A 20,231-nucleotide genomic window follows, 5' to 3' on the forward strand; every position below is an offset into this window, starting at 1 on the left:
CAGGGATACGCCCTGAGATGTTGATTGCCCAGGGCTGTTTACACTACATTGTCTTGTAAGTTGTTGTGTTGTCTGTCCTGTGTTTTATGCTTGACGCCAAAGCACAATCAATTCGGGTATGTTTCGGATTCCGATTCAACGCCTCGCCCATCCAGGCTGCTTGTCCCCACGTTTAAAATCAGCCGCCGTCATCCCTGTACCAAAGAACTCTACACCCTCAGAACTAAACAATTAATGCCCAGTAGCATCGACGCCAATCATCATGAAGGGCTTCGAAACTAATAACGGCACTCGTCAGAAATTCTGTTCCTGCTATACTGGACACTCATCAATATGTCTACCAACTGAACCACTCTACGAGAGATACTAAAGTATCTGTCATGCACCTGGCCGTAACACACCTAGAAAACAAGGATTATTATGATGAATAAACTCTTCTTGGGCTTCTAGCCAGGTATAGGTATCGATTATAACTGACGTTTCCATGACAGATTCTGCCATCTTCATCAGGCATGAAGCCTGGGTATACCTAGTCCGATGTATTCACAATCGAATTCCATTCTTACTTGGAGTTAGACTTCCGATTTTGTTAAAATTCTTTTTGGTTGCCTGGACAGTCTGATAGAACGGAAAGCGGGCGGTAGCCTAGACGTGGCGTCTATCGGAAACCCACTCACACGGACTTACACCTCAACACTAACAGCCATCATCACGCCTCCCAACGAAGAGCGGTCCTTTCTACTTTGATTAACCGTGCGAAAACTATTTCGGACCCAGTGAGTCTCCCCGAGGAAATAAAGACGATTAGGCACGACGTTCCTACAGAATGGCTACAAGGTGAAGGAAATCAATCGGGCCCTTAAAAGAGCCGAAAGAAAAGCCAGGAAACCTAACAATGAGGAGGAACTTGTCGCTACCGCGTCTTCCCCGTATTTCCACGGTTTCTGGAAGGATCACCAGGATCCTGACAGACTTGTAGGGAAGCACAAGTCACAGCTCATGACCTAAACTAGAGGAACATGATTTTTACAAAAATGAAGGTCTGGCTCCAAGTAAGAAACATAGAAACATAGAAACATAGAAACATAGAAAATAGGTGCAGGAGTAGGCCATTCGGCCCTTCGAGCCTGCACCGCCATTTATTATGATCATGGCTGATCATCCAACTCAGAACCCTGCCCCAGCCTTCCCTCCATACCCCCTGATCCCCGTAGCCACAAGGGCCATATCTAACTCCCTCTTAAATATAGCCAATGAACTGGCCTCAACTGTTTCCTGTGGCAGAGAATTCCACAGATTCACCATTCTCTGTGTGAAGAAGTTTTTCCTAATCTTGGTCCTAAAAGGCTTCCCCTTTATCCTCAAACTGTGACCCCTTGTTCTGGACTTCCCCAACATCGGGAACAATCTTCCTGCATCTAGCCTGTCCAATCCCTTTAGGATTTTATACGTTTCAATCAGATCCCCCCTCAATCTTCTAAATTCCAATGAGTACAAGCCCAGTTCATCCAGTCTTTCTTCATATGAAAGTCCTGCCATCCCAGGAATCAATCTGGTGAACCTTCTTTGTACTCCCTCTATGGCAAGGATGTCTTTCCTCAGATTAGGGGACCAAAACTGCACACAATACTCCAGCTGTGGTCTCACCAAGGCCTTGTACAACTGCAGTAGTACCTCCCTGCTCCTGTACTCGAATCCTCTTGCTATAAATGCCAGCATACCATTCGCCTTTTTCACCGCCTGCTGTACCTGCATGCCCACTTTCAATGACTGGTGTATAATGACACCCAGGTCTCGTTGCACCTCCCCTTTTCCTAATCGGCCACCATTCAGATAATAATCTGTTTTCCTATTTTTGCCACCAAAGTGGATAACTTCACATTTATCCACATTAAATTGCATCTGCCATGAATTTGCCCACTCACCTAACCTATCCAAGTCACTCTGCATCCTCTTAGCATCCTCCTCACAGCTAACACTGCCACCCAGCTTCGTGTCATCCGCAAACTTGGAGATGCTGCATTTAATTCCCTCATCCAAGTCATTAATATATATTGTAAACAACTGGGGTCCCAGCACTGAGCCTTGCAGTACCCCACTAGTCACCGCCTGCCATTCTGAAAAGGTCCCGTTTATTCCCACGCTTTGCTTCCTGTCTGCTAACCAATTCTCTATCCACATCAATACCTTACCCCCAATACCGTGTGTTTTAAGTTTGCACACTAATCTCTTGTGTGGGACCTTGTCAAAAGCCTTTTGAAAATCCAAATATACTACATCCACTGGTTCTCCCCTATCCACTCTACTAGTTACATCCTCAAAAAATTCTATGAGAAGTGGAGTAAGAAGTGGAATTCGATTGTAAACAAGGTATCCACTGATAGAGCTAAGATCCAGACGGATCCATTACTGGCGAACAAGAGAAAACCTGCAGATGCCCGAAATCCAAGCAACACACCACAAATACTGAGGCAACTCAGCAGGTCAGGCAGGATCTATGTAAGAGAATACAGACCATGTTTCAGGCCAAGACCCTTCGGCAGGACTGGAGGAAAAAAAAAGATGGTGGGGGGAGGGGAGGGAGAAACACAAGGTGACAGGTGAAAGCAGGAGGGGGAGGGGTGAAGTAAAGAGCTGGGAAGTTAATTGGTGAAAGAGATACAGGGCTGGAGAAGGGGGAATCTAACAGGAGAAGACTGAAGGCCATGGAAGAAGGAAAAGGGAGAGGAACACGAGAGGGAAGTGATGGGTGGGCAAGGAAAGGAGAGGGGAAAAACGGAATGGAGAATGGTGAAAGAGAGAGGGGCATTACCAGAAGTTCGAGAAATTGATGTTCATACCTTCAGATTTGAGGCCAAGCAGATGGAATGTAGCTGTTTCTCCAACCTGAGTGTAGCCTCATCGCAACAGTAGAGGAGGTCACGGACTGACATGTAGGAATGGGAATGGCAAGTGTAATTAAAATGGGTGGTCACTGGGAGATCCCACTTTTTTCGGGTGTATGGAGCATAGGTGCTCAGCAAAGTGGTCTCCCAATCTATATTGGGTCTCACAGGAGGCCACACTAGACACAGTATATGACCCCAACAGGCTCACAGGTGAAGAGTCACCTCACCTGGAAGGACTGTTTGAGGCCCTGAATGATAGTGAGGGTGGAGGTGTAGGGGCAGGTGTAACACTTGTTCTGCTTGCAAGGATAAGGGCCAGGAGGGAGATCAGTGGGGAGGGACAAATGGACAAGGGAGTCACTTAGGGTGCGATCCCTGTGGAAAGCAGAAAGTGGGGAGAGGGAAGGGAAAGATGTGCTTGGTGGTGGGATCCTGTTGGAGATGGAGGAAGTTACGGAGAATTATCTGCTGGATGCAGAGGCTGAAGGCATGGTACAACTACTATCCAGACATATCTACAACTGATACAACTACTATCCAGACATATCTACAACTGATACAACTACTATCCAGACATGTTCCCTACTGATACAACTAATATCCAGACAGATCCACGACTGATACAACTAATATTCAGTCTTGTCGACTACTGATTCAACTACTATCCAGACTTGTTCCCTACTGATACAACCAATATCCACACATGTTCATTTCTGATACAACCTAAATAAATTCAGCTAAGTTAGTTCGTAATACTTTTCACTAAACCAAATGCCTTGAAACTGAGCCTGCATACACCACCTCTGCTAGCAGCTCATTCCACACTCTCACCACCCTCTGAGTGAAGAATTTTCCTCTCATGTTCCCCTTAAATATTTCACCTTCCGAACTTAACCTATGATCTCTAGTTCTAGTGGAAAAAGCCTACTTGCATTAACGCTATCTAACCCCCTCATAATCTCTCCTCATTATTCTATGCTTCAGGAAGTAACATCCTAACCTCCTAACCTATTCAACTTTTCCCTATAACTCAGATCCACAAGACCTGCATCGTCCTTGTAAATTTTCTCTGTCAATCTTATTGAACTTTCCTGTAAGTAGCTGACCAGAAATGCACGCAGTACTCCAAAATGGAACTTACCAATGTCTTATACAACTTCAACATAACATCCCAACTTCTGTACTTAATAATTTGCTTTATGAAGGCCAACGTGCCAAAAGCTCTTACAGCCCTATTTACCTATGGTGCCACTTTCAAGAAATTATGAACTTGTATTCCCAGTTCCACCTATTGTACCACACTCCTCAGCGCCCTACCATTCACTGCGTAAGTCCTACCCTGGCTCGTCCTTCCTAAGTGCAACACCTCACACTTGCTTGCATTAAATTCCATCTGCTATTTTTCAGCCCACTTTTCCAGTTTGTCCAGCTCCTATTGCAAGCTTTGATAGTCTTCCTCGCTGTCCAATAGGCCCCCAATCTTGGTGGCACTCAGGATCACTCTTGTTCTTTCAACATGGCTTTTGAGGTCAGAACTTAGAAACTTGGAAGAGAACTACCAGAACGAACAAGTGACTCTGTGGCTGTCCCCATTGTTTCTGGCCCATCGAGATCTAACTGGCAACCTGGAAACCAAATGGTGATCAGCACCAAATGGCAATGTATGGGCAGACAGAACAAGCTTCACTTACAAAACCCTTTGGAAAACTTTGTTAGTCACGATTTGCCCACCTCAGCTCTGGGGTCTGTCAAAGGCCTCAAGGTTTTATTACTGAAATGTGAACAGAAGATGCTGGAGACATTCAGCAGGTCTGGCAGCATCTGTGGAGAGAGGAAGAGAATTCATGTTTGTAGATACCCAGTCTGCTCCTGAAGGTCTGGGAAAAGGAACAACTGCCCTCAGACCTCAGGGACACATTAAATGACCTTATTCAAGACGGGAGACAAGTAGACTGAGGCAGTTATAGAAGCATCTCCCTCCTGTTAACAACAGCGAAGTGCTTGCATATATCCTTGTCAACTGACTCCTTCTTCTATTTGAAGAAGTACTCCCTGAATTACAGTGTGGTTTCTGCCCTTCTAGAGGTACCACAGACAAGATCTACACAGCATTCCAATTACAGGAAAATTGCTGAGAACAAAGACAATCCTTGTACTTGGCTTTCTTAGATTTGATACAGTAGACTGCCAAGATCTCTGGTGTATAATATCAAGACATGGCTGTACTGATAAGTACTTATGAATACAGAGGCTAATGCATGATAGCATGTGAGCCACAGTACTCAACGATAGAGTCACTGAATCAGAACCGTTCATTGTTAAGACAGGAGCCAAACAGAGATGTATCATTGTGCTCACCCTATTTGCCATCTTTATTGCTGTCATCCTTCACCTCGTTGGCCAAGACCAGCCACAAGGAATCCCAATCATGGACAGCAGGCTTTTCAACCTCAGCCGGTTCAAGGCCAAGAACAATGTCAGCACCATCACTATCATGGAGCTACAGTATGCAGATGACAACTCTGAAGGAGACCTCCGATGTATCCTGAGTGCCTTTGCCAAGGGACATACAGCCCGAAATCTTGTTTTGAATATAAGAAAGACACAGGTCCTACATCAGCCACTGCTAAACCAGCCATGTATCCAGCCCTCCAGAAAAGATGATATCACTCTTGAAAATGTAGACCACTTTCCCTACCTTGGCAGCATTCTCTCCTCAAAAGCAGACATTGACTCAGAGATCAACTACCCCCCTGCAAGATCAAACAGTCTATGAATCTTTGAAGATCCCAAACTACAGGTCCAAATAAAACTTTTGGTCTATAGAGCGTCGTCCTTCCTACATTACTGTACAGAGCTGAACCTTGGACCACCTACAGTGGACACCTGAAAGCCCTGGAACAATACTATCAAAGAACCTTACGAAGGATTTTGAGGATCAGCTGGAAGGAGAGACACACTAGCACCAGCCTACTGGAGGAGGCCAACAAGAACAGCATCTCCAACAATGATAAAGCAACACCAACTCCATGTCGTTTGGATGCCAAACTCACCTTCTCGACAAACTGATCCTTTACTTCCAGTTGAAGGAAGCCCCTGGTGGGCAAAGGAAATGCTTCAAAGACAACATCAAACCCTGGGAAAAAGATGTCCATATCAGCCTGAAGAAATTCAACACTACATCTAAAAACTGGGAAGACATTGCACTCAATAGATGCAGCTGGAGGGAATCTGTTCCACAGAGAGAGCTGCGCTCCATGACAGCAACCTCCGCTGTGCCGTAGAGGACAAGCGGCAGCTGTAAAAGGAGAAGACTGAACCAAAAGATCCTACCAGTAACCACAGACACCACATACTCTTGCCCACACTACACCAGAATATGTGGATCCTGGATCAGCCTTTACAGCCACCTGAGGTCCCATCAATAGGCAAACCCTTAGGAGAACATCTTGATTCGAGTGACCGCACTACTGTAGGTTGCACAAAGTTAGATGAAATTCCTCCTCATCTGTCTTAAATGAGTGACTTCTGAATACAGGATTAATCTGCTCAACCTCTCTTCCTATGTCAGCTCCCCCATTACACAAACTAGCGTGGTACATCTCCTCGGGACTATTTGCAATGTGAACACATTCTTCTTCAAAAACCATAACTGCATGGAGTTACCCAACTGTGGTCTCGCAAGTGCAACGTGAGGTTGCAATAAAACTTCTTACTTTATGCCCGATACACCTTGTAATCAAGGCTAACGTTCCAGTGCTTACCAATTACTTGCTGAGCCTCCATGATAACTTTGCTTAAGGACCTCTGGGTTCCTTTGTACCAGAATGTTTTGCAGTCACACTCCCTAATTTGTCTTTCTTTCTTTCTTCCTTATGAAGTGGATATGCTCACATTTTCCCAAATTATACTTCAACTTCTTGCCAACTCACTTCACCTGGCTGTGCCTCTTTCCAGCTCTCGATGTTCTCCTCACAGCTTGCTAACCCACCTTTTTTGTATCAGAAGGAAAGTGTGCTACACTGGACTTGGTCCTTTCATCCAAATGTAGTTGAGACCTCAGCACTGATCTCTGTGGCGCAGCAAATGCCAATCAAATGTAACTGATTGACCATCCAAAAATGACTCACTTACACCAACCCCCAATTGTCTCTTCGATAGCAATGTCCTATCCGTGCCAATGTATCACTCCCAAACCTGTGACTCACATCTTGTGTGGTGATCTTTCATTTAGCATTTTACAAACGTCTTCCGGAAATTCACTGTAAAGACTCATCCGTGTAGAAAGAATAGGCACAAAGACTGGAGCTCCTTTAGTACAGTCCCTGGGGTTCTATCACCTGCCTGTCTTGTAGCTGGCAACCCTGCCCCTCCATCTTGGACAGAGAACAGTACAGCCCACAACGTCTGTGCTGAACACAATGCTGAATTAAACTAATCCCTCCATTCTCTGTATATTCTAACAGTCTCGTAATTACATTAGATTAGATTCAACTTTATTCTCATTGTGCCCAGTACAGATATGCAGCCAATGAAATGCAGTTAGCATCTAACCAGAAATGCGAAGAATATTGTTATTTACAAAATAACTGCGAATAAAAGGTAAGTGCTACAGCACACAAATATAAAAGTACTGAGACAGTACAATATGGATGCAGTACTGCTTAGCGCTGTGATGTGAGGTTCAGCAGGGTCACTGCCTCAGGGAAGAAGCTCTTCCTGTGCCTGCTGGTGCGGGAGTGGAGGCTCCTGTAGCACCTACCGGATGGGAGGAGAGTAAAAAGTCCATGGTTACGGTGAGATGCATCCTTGATAATGCTTTTCGCCCTGCCCAGACAGCGTTTATGGTAGATATTCTCAATGATGGGCAATTGGGTGCCAATAACCCGCTGGGCAGTTTTCACCACACGCTGGAGTGCTTTAGATAGATAGATAGATAGATACATTTTATTGATCCCGAGGGAAATTGGCTTTCGTTACAGTCCCACCAACCAAGAATAGAACATAAATATAGCAACACAAAAACCACAAACAATCAAACAACAATATGCAAACTATGCCAGATGGAGATAAGTCCAGGACCAGCCTATTGGCTCAGGGTGTCTGACCCTCCACGGGTCAGATATGGGACAATTGCGGTCCAATACGGGACAATTGCCATACCACACTGAGATGTAGTTGGTGAGTATGCTCTCAATGGTACAGCAGTAAAAGTCCATCAGTATCCTGGGACAGAGATGAGCTTTCTTGATGCTCTGCAGGAAATAAAGGCACTAATGCGCCTTTTTGATCAGGATGGAGTACCACGATCATATTTGATTCCACGATTATGCTGGCAGTTCTTTGCTGGAACCTACAAATCCATGCAAAAAAACATTGTCTTCTTTAATGGAGACAAGTTTTCCTGCACATCTCCTTTAAAATGTTCCCCTCTCATTGTAAATACATGTCCTCTCATACTCTATATTTTTACCCTGGGAAAAACACTCTAAGTGTCCAACCTATACTGCCTCTCATAATTTTATAAACTCCGAAACAATCCAAGTTTGTCCAAGCTCTCCTACCTTGTAATCTAGGTGATATCTTGGTAAACCTGTTCTGCACTCTATCCAAAGGCTTTGCATAATTCCTGTAATGGGGCAAGCCGAACTGGCCACAATATTCCAAGTGTGGCCAAACCAGTTTTATCCAGCTGCAACATGTTTTCCTTACTCTTATATCCAATGCCCCAAACAAGGAAGGCAAGTATGCCATATGCATTCTTTACACCCTATCTACTTGTATGGCCACTTTCAGTGAGCTATATACTTGGACTCCAAGATCCCTCTGTATATCAGTCCTGTTAAGGGTACTGCCACTAACAGCATACTTTCCCCTTACTTCTGATCTTTCAAAGTGCAACATCTCACACTTGCATGGATTAAACTCTGTCTGCCATTTCTCCATCTATATGTGTAACTGGTCCATGTTCTGCTGTCTCCTTTGACTCCCTGCTACATAGTTTCCAACTACACTAATCTTTGCATCGTCAGCAAACTTACTAACCCACCCACCTACATTTTCATCCAAGTCATTTATGTATCACAAACAACAGAGTTTCTAGCACTGATCAATGTGGAACACTAGTCACAGACCTCCAACCAAAATAACACCTCTCCTCTACTAACTAGATGAGGCCACCCTCAGGGTGGAGAGCAAATCCTATATTCTTTCTGGGTACTATTGGAAAAGATTGTAGCACTCTGTTTTCTAAATGTTTATTTAAGTGTGCTTTTATTGCGCATCAAGTGTTTATTCAGATGTTGACCATGCCTTTACTATGCATTAAGTGTCTGGTATGTAGGGATTACTATGGTATTTCACATGTAACCATTGATTCATTAGTTAGAATGAAACCTGTGTACTTTTGACCCCTCGAGGAAAACGAATATAGCCAAGTAAGAGAGATAAGAGTAATTGATTTATTAGCTAGAGTAAAACTTACAGCGATATGCTAATGCTGTTAACCCAGAAGGAGACCCATAAAAAATGCAGTGTGAAACAGACAGGCGGGCATTCAGTGGCAGACTTACAGAGCCTAGCCCACTGTCTGTCTCAGCTTTGATTTGCAAATTAAAGTTTAAAATTTCTTGAAGAATCTTTGGCACTTCCTTGTCATTTGTAAAACCACGACAGTACCCTCCAATCTGATGGTATGAATATCGATTTCTCTGTCCGGTGAACAAATTTCTCCCCCTCTTCCTCTATTCCTCACTCTGACCTTTTACTTCTTCTCACCTGCCTATTACTTTCCCCTGGTCTCCTCCTCTTTCCCTTTCTCCTATTGTTCATTCTTCTCTCCTATCAGATTCCTTCTTCTCCAGCCCTTGACCTTTCCCACCCTCATGGCTTCACCTATCACCTTCCAGCTAGCCTCTTTCTCCTCCCCCCACCTTTTAATTCCAACATCTCCCCCTGACCCACCCCTTCCCTCTCAGTCCTGAAGAAGGGTCTTGGCCCCAAACACCAGCTATCTATTCATCTCCGTAGATGCTGCCTGGCCTGCTGAGTTCTTCCATTATTTTGTGTGTGTTGCTTTGGATTTCCAGCATCTTCAGACCGTCTCGTGTTTGTGCCCTACTGTTATCCGCAGGTAAGCCAAATCTGCATCCTAACTATCAAGTTACCATAGATCAAAGTTGCTGGTGAACGCAGCAGGCCAGGCAGCATCTATAGGAAGAGGTGCAGTCGACGTTTCAGGCCGAGACCCTTCGTCAGGACTAACTGAAGGAAGAGTGAGTAAGGGATTTGAAAGCTGGAGGGGGAGGGGGAGATGCAAAATGATAGGAGAAGACAGGAGGGGGAGGGATAGAGCCGAGAGCTGGACAGATGATAGGCAAAAGGGGATACGAGAGGATCATGGGACAGGAGGCCTAGGGAGAAAGACGGGGGGGGGGTGACCCAGAGGATGGGCAAGAGGTATATTCAGAGGGACAGAGGGAGAAAAAGGAGAGTGAGAGAAAGAATGTGTGCATAAAAAGGAGTAACAGCTGGGGTACGAGGGGGAGGTGGGGCCTAGCGGAAGTTAGAGAAGTCAATGTTCATGCCATCAGGTTGGAGGCTACCCAGACGGAATATAAGGTGTTGTTCCTCCAACCTGAGTGTGGCTTCATCTTTACAGTAGAGGAGGCCGTGGATAGACATGTCAGAATGGGAATGGGATGTGGAATTAAAATGTGTGGCCACTGGGAGATCCTGCTTTCTCTGGCGGACAGAGCGTAGATGTTCAGCAAAGCGGTCTCCCAGTCTGCGTCGGGTCTCACCAATATATAAAAGGCCACATCGGGAGCACCGGACGCAGTATATCACCCCAGTCGACTCACAGGTGAAGTGATGCCTCACCTGGAAGGACTGTTTGGGGCCCTGAATGGTGGTAAGGGAGGAAGTGTAAGGGCATGTGTAGCACTTGTTCCGCTTACACGGATAAGTGCCAGGAGGGAGATCAGTGGGGAGGGATGGGGGGGACGAATGGACAAGGGAGTTGTGTAGGGAGCGATCCCTGCGGAATGCAGAGAGAGGGGGGGAGGGAAAGATGTGCTTAGTGGTGGGATCCCGTTGGAGGTGGCGGAAGTTACGGAGAATAATATGTTGGACCCGGAGGCTGGTGGGGTGGTAGGTGAGGACCAGGGGAACCCTATTCCTAGTGGGGTGGTGGGAGGATGGAGTGAGAGCAGATGTACGTGAAATGGAGGAGATGCGTTTAAGAGCAGAGTTGATAGTGGAGGAAGGGAAGCCCCTTTCTTTAAAAAATGAAGACATCTCCCTCGTCCTAGAATGAAAAGCCTCATCCTGAGAGCAGATGCGGCGGAGACGGAGGAATTGCGAGAAGGGGATGGCGTTTTTGCAAGAGACAGGGTGAGAAGAGGAATAGTCCAGATAGCTGTGAGAGTCAGTAGGCTTATAGTAGATATCAGTGGATAAGCTGTCTCCAGAGACAGAGACAGAAAGATCTAGAAAGGGGAGGGAGGTGTCGGAAATAGACCAGGTAAACTTGAGGGCAGGGTGAAAGTTGGAGGCAAAGTTAATAAAGTCAACGAGTTCTGCATGCGTGCAGGAAGCAGCGCCAATGCAGTCGTCGATATAGCGAAGGAAAAGTGGGGGACAGATACCAGAATAGGCACGGAACATAGATTGTTCCACAAACCCAACAAAAAGGCAGGCATAGCTAGGACCCATACGGGTGCCCATAGCTACACCTTTAGTTTGGAGGAAATGGGAGGAGCAAAAGGAGAAATTATTAAGAGTAAGGACTAATTCCGCTAGATGGAGCAGAGTGGTGGTAGAGGGAAACTGATTAGGTCTGGAATCCAAAAAGAAGCGTAGAGCTTTGAGACCTTCCTGATGGGGGATGGAAGTATATAAGGCCCACTCTGCTCCGTCTAGCGGAAGACCGGTGGGGTGGAAGATGTGGACGCGGGTCTCTTTAGGAGAAGGGGGTGTGAGCAGGGGTGGGGAACAGGTGAGTTTCAGCCAAGGACTCTTCAATCCTCTACTTCCTCAGGAAGCTAAAGAAATTAGGCACGTCCTCTTTGGCTCTTACTAATGCACCATAGAAAGTATCTTGTACAGCTCAGTGTGGCAACTACCCTGCACGAGACAAGGAGAAACTGCAGAGAGTTATGGACACAGCTCAGCACATCATAAGAACCAACCTCCGTTCCTCTCTGTGGACTCTGTCTATACTTCTCACTGCTTCAGTAAAGCAGCCAGCAAAACCCAAGACCCCAACCAGCCCAGACATTCTCTCTTCTTTGCTCTCTCATCGAGCAGAACATACAAATGCCTGAAAGCACATAAAACCATACTCAGGAACAACTTCTGTTTCACTGTTCAGACTCCTGAAAGGATCTCTTGTATGACAAGATGGACTCTTTGTCACGGTCCGGTCCATGAAGTCTGCATTCCGGTTCACGGTCCGGTCCATCGATTCCTTATTCCGGGTTTTCCTGTTTTCCCTTGTTCCATTGGGTGCCTTAATTGAGGCACCTGATTCTCGTTTTGGGCCAGCACATAAATAGCTCTCAAACCAAGGATTCCCTGCTGGACTGTTTCCTTCCCCTTCCTTCTAAAGCCTTGCCTGTATCCCTGTCAAGTTCAACCGCTGGAGTGAGACCGGAGCCCTACCACACCAAGATAAGGAACTATTTGTTGTTGAGTTTGGAACTATCTCTTTGTGCCCCTGTGTTTAGTGCCCATGTCAAAGAAGAGTCCTGGCCCTATGCCCTGTTCCCAAGGAGGGATCCCTGTTCTGTGTTCCTGTGTTCCAAGTTCCAGGTGCCGTGTTCCAGTCGCGTCCAAGTCAAGGCTTTGTGCTCTTGTCCAGTCCAGGAGTCCCTTGACAGTTTACCTTCGCAGTTCCCTCGGCAAGTGTCCTCGGTGGTCATCCTGGCCCAGCATCCTAGAAAGGCTCCTGGCCCTTGTCCTAGAAAGGGTCCCAACCCTGCATTCCAAGGAGGAGTCCTGGCTTCGTACCCAAGAGCCTAACCAAGCCAAGTCCAAGAGCTGAGCCAAACCTAGTCCAAGAACCTCGTCCTGCCCTGGAGTACCTCATCCAGTCCACATCCAAGGCTCTGAGCGTCCAGTCCATGTCCCAGGCTCTGTGTTCCTGTGTTCCAAGATCAAGTCCAGGCACCATGTTCCAGCCCCGTCCAAATCTGAGCTTCGTGTCCTCATCTAGTTCCGGTGCCTCGCCCAGCCCGGTGCTGGAGATTCCTCATCCTGTGCCTGGGGTACCTCGTCCTGTCCTGTAGCCACGTCCTGTCCTTGCCAAGATCCTAGTCCCAAGTCCTAGCTTAGACCCAGGTTCCGGGTCCTTGACCAGGCTCTGATTCCAGAGTTCCTTGTTCCTCATTCCTAGTTCCACGTCCAGATCCCGTGTTTCCAGTCCAAGTCCTTGCCCAGGCCCTGAATCCTAGTCTCGTACAGGGCCTGTGTCAATGTCCAGCGTTGTTTCTTCCTTACTCACCTTGCCATCTTGATAAACCTAGTTCTGTTCCTAGTAACACACATCAAAGTTGCTGGTGAACGCAGCAGGCCAGGCAACATCTCTAGGAAGAGGTACAGTCGACGTTTCAGCCTGAGACCCTTCGTTCTGAAACGCCGACTGTACCTCTTCCTAGAGATGCTGCCTGGCCTGCTGCGTTCACCGGCAACTTTGATGTGTGTTGCTTGAAATTCCAGCATCTGCAGAATTCCTGCTGTTCCTGTTCCTAGTACTTCAGTGTCTGTGTCTTGCATTTGGGTCTGCTCCCAACACTCCCTTATGACACTCTTAGCCTCAATCTACCTTGTTATGATCTTGCACTTTTGTTTAGATACTCTGCACTTTCTCAGTGACTTTTACACTTCATCCTGCATTGTTATTGTTTTACCTTATTCTAGATCAAAGCAATGTGTAATGACTTGATCTGTAGGAACAGTATGCAAGACAAGCTTCTCACAGTACCATGGTACCCGTGACAATAATAAACCAATGCCAAGATGAGGGGGGGGGGGAACCGTGGTTCAGAGAAGAATGCGGATACCTCAGAAGTGCCAAGACAGAGACAGAAGAATTAGAATGGATTTTTAATGGGAAGAAGTGTAGTCAAGCAAGCTGTGGAAAACTGTGGTGGACATAGTGCCTATTCTGTCCCCTGGGATTTAGAAAGGAAAGGAGCAGGAGACAGACCATATGAAGATGAGAACAGGGTGGAACTTTGCATCACTCAAAAGTGGAGCTCTGTATTCGTGCAAGAAGCTGCTGGAATGCAGTCAGCAATGTATGGAAGAAGAGCTGGCAGAGTGGGACTCAAACACGATGGGTGTGGCATGAGCCCACCAGTTCCTCTTTATTCTCCCTTGACCAGGAGAAAGTGACTGTTGAAAGAGAAGTTGTTCAACGTGAGCACATTTTTAAGATGAGGATGCCGGTGGGTGAGTGAGGCTGCTGCTGAGCATCAATCGGGGTCAGAGAGGGGAAGGTAGGAGAAAATATGCTGGGGGATGGAATAAGGCCAGAGATAAGGGTCAAAGGAAAGTGAGGAACGGAGCGTACGTCTGCCAACACATAGCCCAGAGGATGAAACGTAAACAGTGCCTCAGGAAATGCTAGGTATCCGAGATCCTGAGTGGTCCGAACTCTGATGGAAATCTGAGATGAGTTGGAACTGGTGATATTTGCCGAGGAAAGACAGGAGATCACGAAAGTGAATTGAGCTTCCTATGGATATGAAAGTCTAGAGAAACCAACAAGGCAGAGACAGATGGAAATCCCACAGGAGGGCAGATAAGAACTTCAAGATTACCGGTCCAGGAAAAGAATTGGCCATCACCAAGGGAATGTTATTGCCTCAGAATGCCCATCTGTAGTATTTTGAAGTATCAGCACCTCAGAGTTGCATAGAGGGATGGACAGGACACAGGGAATCTCTCTGACAGGGCGAAGTTAGGATCAATGATTCCAAACTGAAGCTGCTCACATTTCACACACTTGCTTTCAGATGGTTATTTAATGAAGTCTCATTGTTCATAACTAAATCTAATATGTTCTATCATCTTGATAGTTTAAGAGCAGACTATTTCAGAAAACATAAGTTAACAATTCACTGCTCTGGCACAGTTGTGAACAGTTTTTGCCATCAGCTCTTCTCATCACTGCACTTAACCTAACCACATTATTGGTCCTATCAGGAAACTTATTGGTGAATCCCAGCAAAACCAGAACTCTTTTTCAATTCCACCCAGGCCATAATTGCCAGCTTCCAACACAGCTCTCCTTATAATTCCACACCTTCTATTCTTTGTTTCATTAAATATCTACCAACTGGAACAGTTACCCCCTATCATACCCTGTTGTATTCGAGCAATGTGGAACCTCATCATTTATTGAGCTACTTGGGAAATATTCTGTGGAAATGTAAGTGTTCTTTCCTTAGTTGCACCACGAGTGACACAGTAAACCTCCGTCTCCTAGTTCCAGCGATCCTGGTTCAATTCAGACCTCAGACATCTGGAGTATTTCTGTATGGAGTCTGCAGTCCTTTCTACACCGGTTTGCGAGCTGAGCGTTTCATTGTCCACAGTCGTCGGCCCTAGAGCGTGTACACGACTTTCATGAAGAGGAAAATGGATCTCCCAGTGAACTGGTATTGACCGGACGGGCTGAATAGCCTTAGAAATATTGAGCGGGTGAGCTCGGTATGTTATTGATTAAGCATATCATTCGAGTAGAAGGAGGTGGTTGCATTGCATGTGGTGCGAGACAAGTGACGGGGACGGGACACTGTCCTGAAGAAGCGGAGCCCAGAGACAGGGCGATGTCCCGAGGAAGCGGTGACTTGAGGAGGGGTGGTGGTTCAGGCCAGGGGCTGTCTCTGGACGGAGGGGTGAGGCCAGTTCAGGGGCTTCCGGGGAGGAACGCGGCGCCTCCGACTGGCCGAGGGTGGTGTAAGAAGCGGTGGGAGGGAGTGTCGCCGTCGCCACTTGGAAACGGCAGCAAACAGAGGGCAGAACGCTATTGCTCCCGCGCCCGGCTGGGGATGCCGGCCGCGCCGCCGCTGCTCCACCGGGATCGGAGCCGGTGGCAGGGGGCCCGCAGCTGGTGGCGGCTGGAACTCGGCCGCCAGGACAGAGCCAGGGCGAGAAGGAGCGCCCATGGATGGCGAAAGGGAGCCCGCGGGCCGGCGAGCCGTCACCGACTGTCCTATCTGCTACCTGCTCTACGACAACGGCCTCAAGACGCCCCTCCGGCTGCCCTGCGGTCACACCTTCTGCACGGAGTGCCTGGCCCGCGTCTGCGTCTTCAGGAAGGAGAACGAGACCTTCCCCTGCCCTCTGTGCCGGGCCGCAGTCTCCATCCCCCCGGGAGGGGTCCCCCGGCTCAGCACCGACCTGGAGGTGATGCGCGCCCTGCCCCCGGCGCTGCAGAGCGCTCAGCCGGTCTGGCTGGAGGGTTCCCGTCTCTGCTGGCTCAGGGAGGAGGGCGAGAGGGAGAGGGGAACTGGCACCCTGGTCACGCTGCAGCTGTTGCCCCAGCCCACCGCCGATCTCGCCTTCCCGTCCCAGCTGGTGGGGGTCCAGCACGAAGCTTTCTTCTCTCGGTACGGGATCTCCATCAAGGACTGCTACTGCCTCATCCTGGCTATGGTAGCCGGATTCTTCGTTATTTTTGGCATCATCTTCTTTCCCATCCACCTCATCGAAGGAGGACTGTGAAGCACCTTCCTCTTCTGGTTTTGCGGAGGGACACCACCCCTCCGCCCAACAAACTATTGTACAATAAGTTCTGATACACCCTAGATTCATTTGCTGGGTGAATTCAGTGCACTGTGTTGGAACCCTATACAACAGAAGACATTGGATCATATGCTCCTTTAGTTAATCACCAAGCTTCAATCCCAGGATAGATACAAATCATCAGAACAGCTATGGAATTTAAATCCAGTTAGTTATCTACAATTATGTGCGGAGCTGGGGAATGCAGGCTAGTTTTGGTTATGAAGGTACAAAAAATGTTGGTTATTGAAATTAAAAAAGAAAATGAGGTGTTGGAGGCTTTCAACAGACCAGGCAACATCTATAGATAGAGTGACAAATAATGTTTCTCGTATCGGGACCCTTTATCAGTATATTGCTAGTAATTAGTTACTGGTTAATAATTATTAGCTGGTTCACTTGTTCTACAGAGGACGAAATCTGCTCTTCTTCAAGACTGCTGCAGACTTGGAGTCTCGCACAACGAGCCCATGTCTGACGTGGCCTGCACAGGGAAATTAGGGGTGGACAGTCTGTGCTGGTGTTGCCAATGATACTCGCATACCACCCCCCCCCAAAAAAAAGAATTATCAACAGGAAAAACAAATTGTTGCAGTGTAGAACCTGACACAGCTTTCCACCCCCTCCTCCCTGTACATTTATCACTCTTTGTGGCCAATCTCTGGTATAAATCGATGATAAGACAGCAACAGAAACTACGTCAGCAGAATCTGAGCGAGCAGGTTAAGCGACTCTCTGTCTCCCTAACCACTCAGATTAGTGAAATGAGGAAGTGCACGCAATGTTGACTGGATACATTCAGGCACCTGTAAAATGAATCTGGTATTGTGTCCAGGTAGCTGTACTTAAGGAAGGATGTCACATGTTGGAAGCAATTTAGAAAAGATTTACTAGGCAGGTATTTTTAACGTGGGAGTGAAGTGTGTTGTTCTATGAACGACGTTGGACTTACTAGGCTTGTGAGAAGATCTGACTGAAAGATCCTTAAGGCTCTTGACTAGGTAATAGAAAGTGAAGAGGATGTAGTGGGCAAAGATGCACCTTTTGGGAGGGGATATGATGGTAAATGTTTAAAATTAATGGGTTGCCACTGAAGATAGAGTTAAGGTCGATATTTTTTCCCCTGGTTGAGGGCCTTTGCAATCTCCTGCTTAAAGACAAATGGAAGCATAGTCTTTGAATATTTTTAAGGCAGGAGTAGCTAGGTTGTTGATAAGCGGGAGGGTGAAAGGTTCCCGTGGGCGGGTGGGAATGTGGGTTTGAATATACTGTACAGATTACCCATTACCATTTAATGGTTGACAGTTTGAGAGACTGGGTGGCTACTCCTGCTCCCAATTTGTATATATGTGTGTGTATGCTCTCAGTCATGTTTCTGACTTCAAACTTTATACCTGTACTGTAGAAAATTATTATTTTTATAAATATTAATCAGATAAACATTCTTTAAATATCAGCTGCTTAATTATAGCAGTCCTACGATTTATTAAATATATTGATTAATAAATCCTATAATAGGACCAATGATTTTTGTGGCAAGTTTGCTATAACTATACACAATGGAATCGAGAATTATATTCATAAATTTATTTTAAACTTAAATATTATTATGGTGTTTATTTCTATTTTCTCAGTATTATGTGCCGAATTGTATGAAGTGGGTGATCATGGTCTTTGACCGTGATTGTTCTTGGCAAATTTTTCTACAGAAGTGGTTTGCTGTCACCTTCTGGGCAGTGTCTTTACAAGATGGGTGACTGCAGCCATTATCAATACTCTTCAGAGATTAGCATACACAAAATAATCTGCAGATGCTGGGGTCAAAGCAACACTCACAACACGCTGGAGGAACTCAGCAGGTCGAGCAGCATCCGTGGAAAAGATTGGTCGACATTTCGGGCCGGAACCCTTTGTCAAGACTGAAGAGGGAAGGGGCAGAGGCCCTATAAAGAAGGTGAGGGGAGGGTGGGAAGGAGAAACTGGTAGGTTCCAGGTGACAAACCAGTAAGGGGAAAGATAAAGGGGTGGGGGAGGGGAGGCAGGGAGGTGATAGGCAGGAAAGGTGAAGAAAGAATAGGGGAAAACACGAGGGGTAGTAGAAGGAGGCGGAACCATGAGGGAGGTGATAGGCAGCTGGGGGAGGGGGCAGAGTGACTTAGGGATAGGGAAAGGGAGAGGGAGGGAATTATCGGAAGTTGGAGAATTCTATGTTCATACCGAGGGACTGGAGACTACCTCGACGGTATATGAGGTGTTGTTCCTCCAACCTGAGTTTAGCCTCATCATGGCAGTAGAGGAGGCCATGTATGGACATATCTGAATGGGAGTGGGAAGCAGAGTTGAAGTGGGTGGCTACTGGGAGATCCAGTCTGTTTTGGTGGATGGAGCGGAGGTGCTTGACGAAGCGGTCCCCCAATCTGCGTCCCGTTTCACCGATGTAGAGGAGGGCGCACCGGGAGCACCGGATGCAATAGATGACCCCAACAGACTCACAAGTGAAGTGCGTTTTTCAGAGATTGTCGGCTTGGTATTAATGGTTGCATAACCAGGACTTGTGATAAGCAACAGCTGCTCATACAACCATCCAACACCAGCTCCCATGGCTTTACATGACCGTATCGGGGAGACAGGGATGGGCTAAGCAGGTACTACACCTTGCAGACTAGTGGAGGGAAGGAGTGCCTTACAACTTCTTTGGTAGAGACGCATCTCCACCTCGCCACTCATTCCATTTCCTTGCAGCATGAAATATCGATGGAAGAATGGAACCTCAGGTTTTCTTAGAAGCATGGGTGGTAAAATTAGATCAAAAGAGGGCAGATGCTGGAAAATCTGAAAGAAACAGAAAATGCTGAGAACACTCAGCAGGTCAGGCAGCATCTGTGGAAGACATAAAGAGGGTTAATGTTTCAGGTCCTTTCTTATTCAATCTGTTGACCAGAGACCTCCATAAATTTGAATCATCACTGTAACCTTGACTTTGGAATCACCTGGCAGCTTGGCCTTCCCTATCAGATTGTCTTATCAATCCATCCCCCATCTGGTCTGCAACTAATATTGTCTCAGTTTCCATATTCTGCTAACCATTCTTTGACCTGAAGTGTTACCTCAGCTTTTTCTCTCTCCCTCCAGATGCTGCCTAGGCAGAGCATTCAGAAGGATTTTTTTCTCTTGGAGAAGTGTATTACAGGAACAGACTAAATTAGATTACATGTGGAATGAAGTAGGATTAATAGATCTTGATTAATAGTTATGGGTCCACATGAGTGGAGATCACGGCATGGTAGTACTTGAGGTGAGCTCCTTGAATCTAAAACCTGTGATCTCAGCTGAAGGGCATTTGTGAAGATATAAAGGAAGAGTTGAGAAACAAGTGAGAATCTGCAGATGCTGGAAATCCAAGTAACACACACATAGTGCTGGAGGGTTCTCAGCTGGTCAGGCAGCATCTATGGGGGGAAAAAAGTACAGTCGATATTTTTGGGGCCAAAACACTTTGGCAGGACTGGAGGAAAAAAGATAAGGAGTGGAGTTCAGGATGACCTACAC

Source organism: Mobula hypostoma, chromosome 21, assembly GCF_963921235.1.
Source record: "Mobula hypostoma chromosome 21, sMobHyp1.1, whole genome shotgun sequence".
Classification (NCBI taxonomy): domain Eukaryota; kingdom Metazoa; phylum Chordata; class Chondrichthyes; order Myliobatiformes; family Myliobatidae; genus Mobula; species Mobula hypostoma.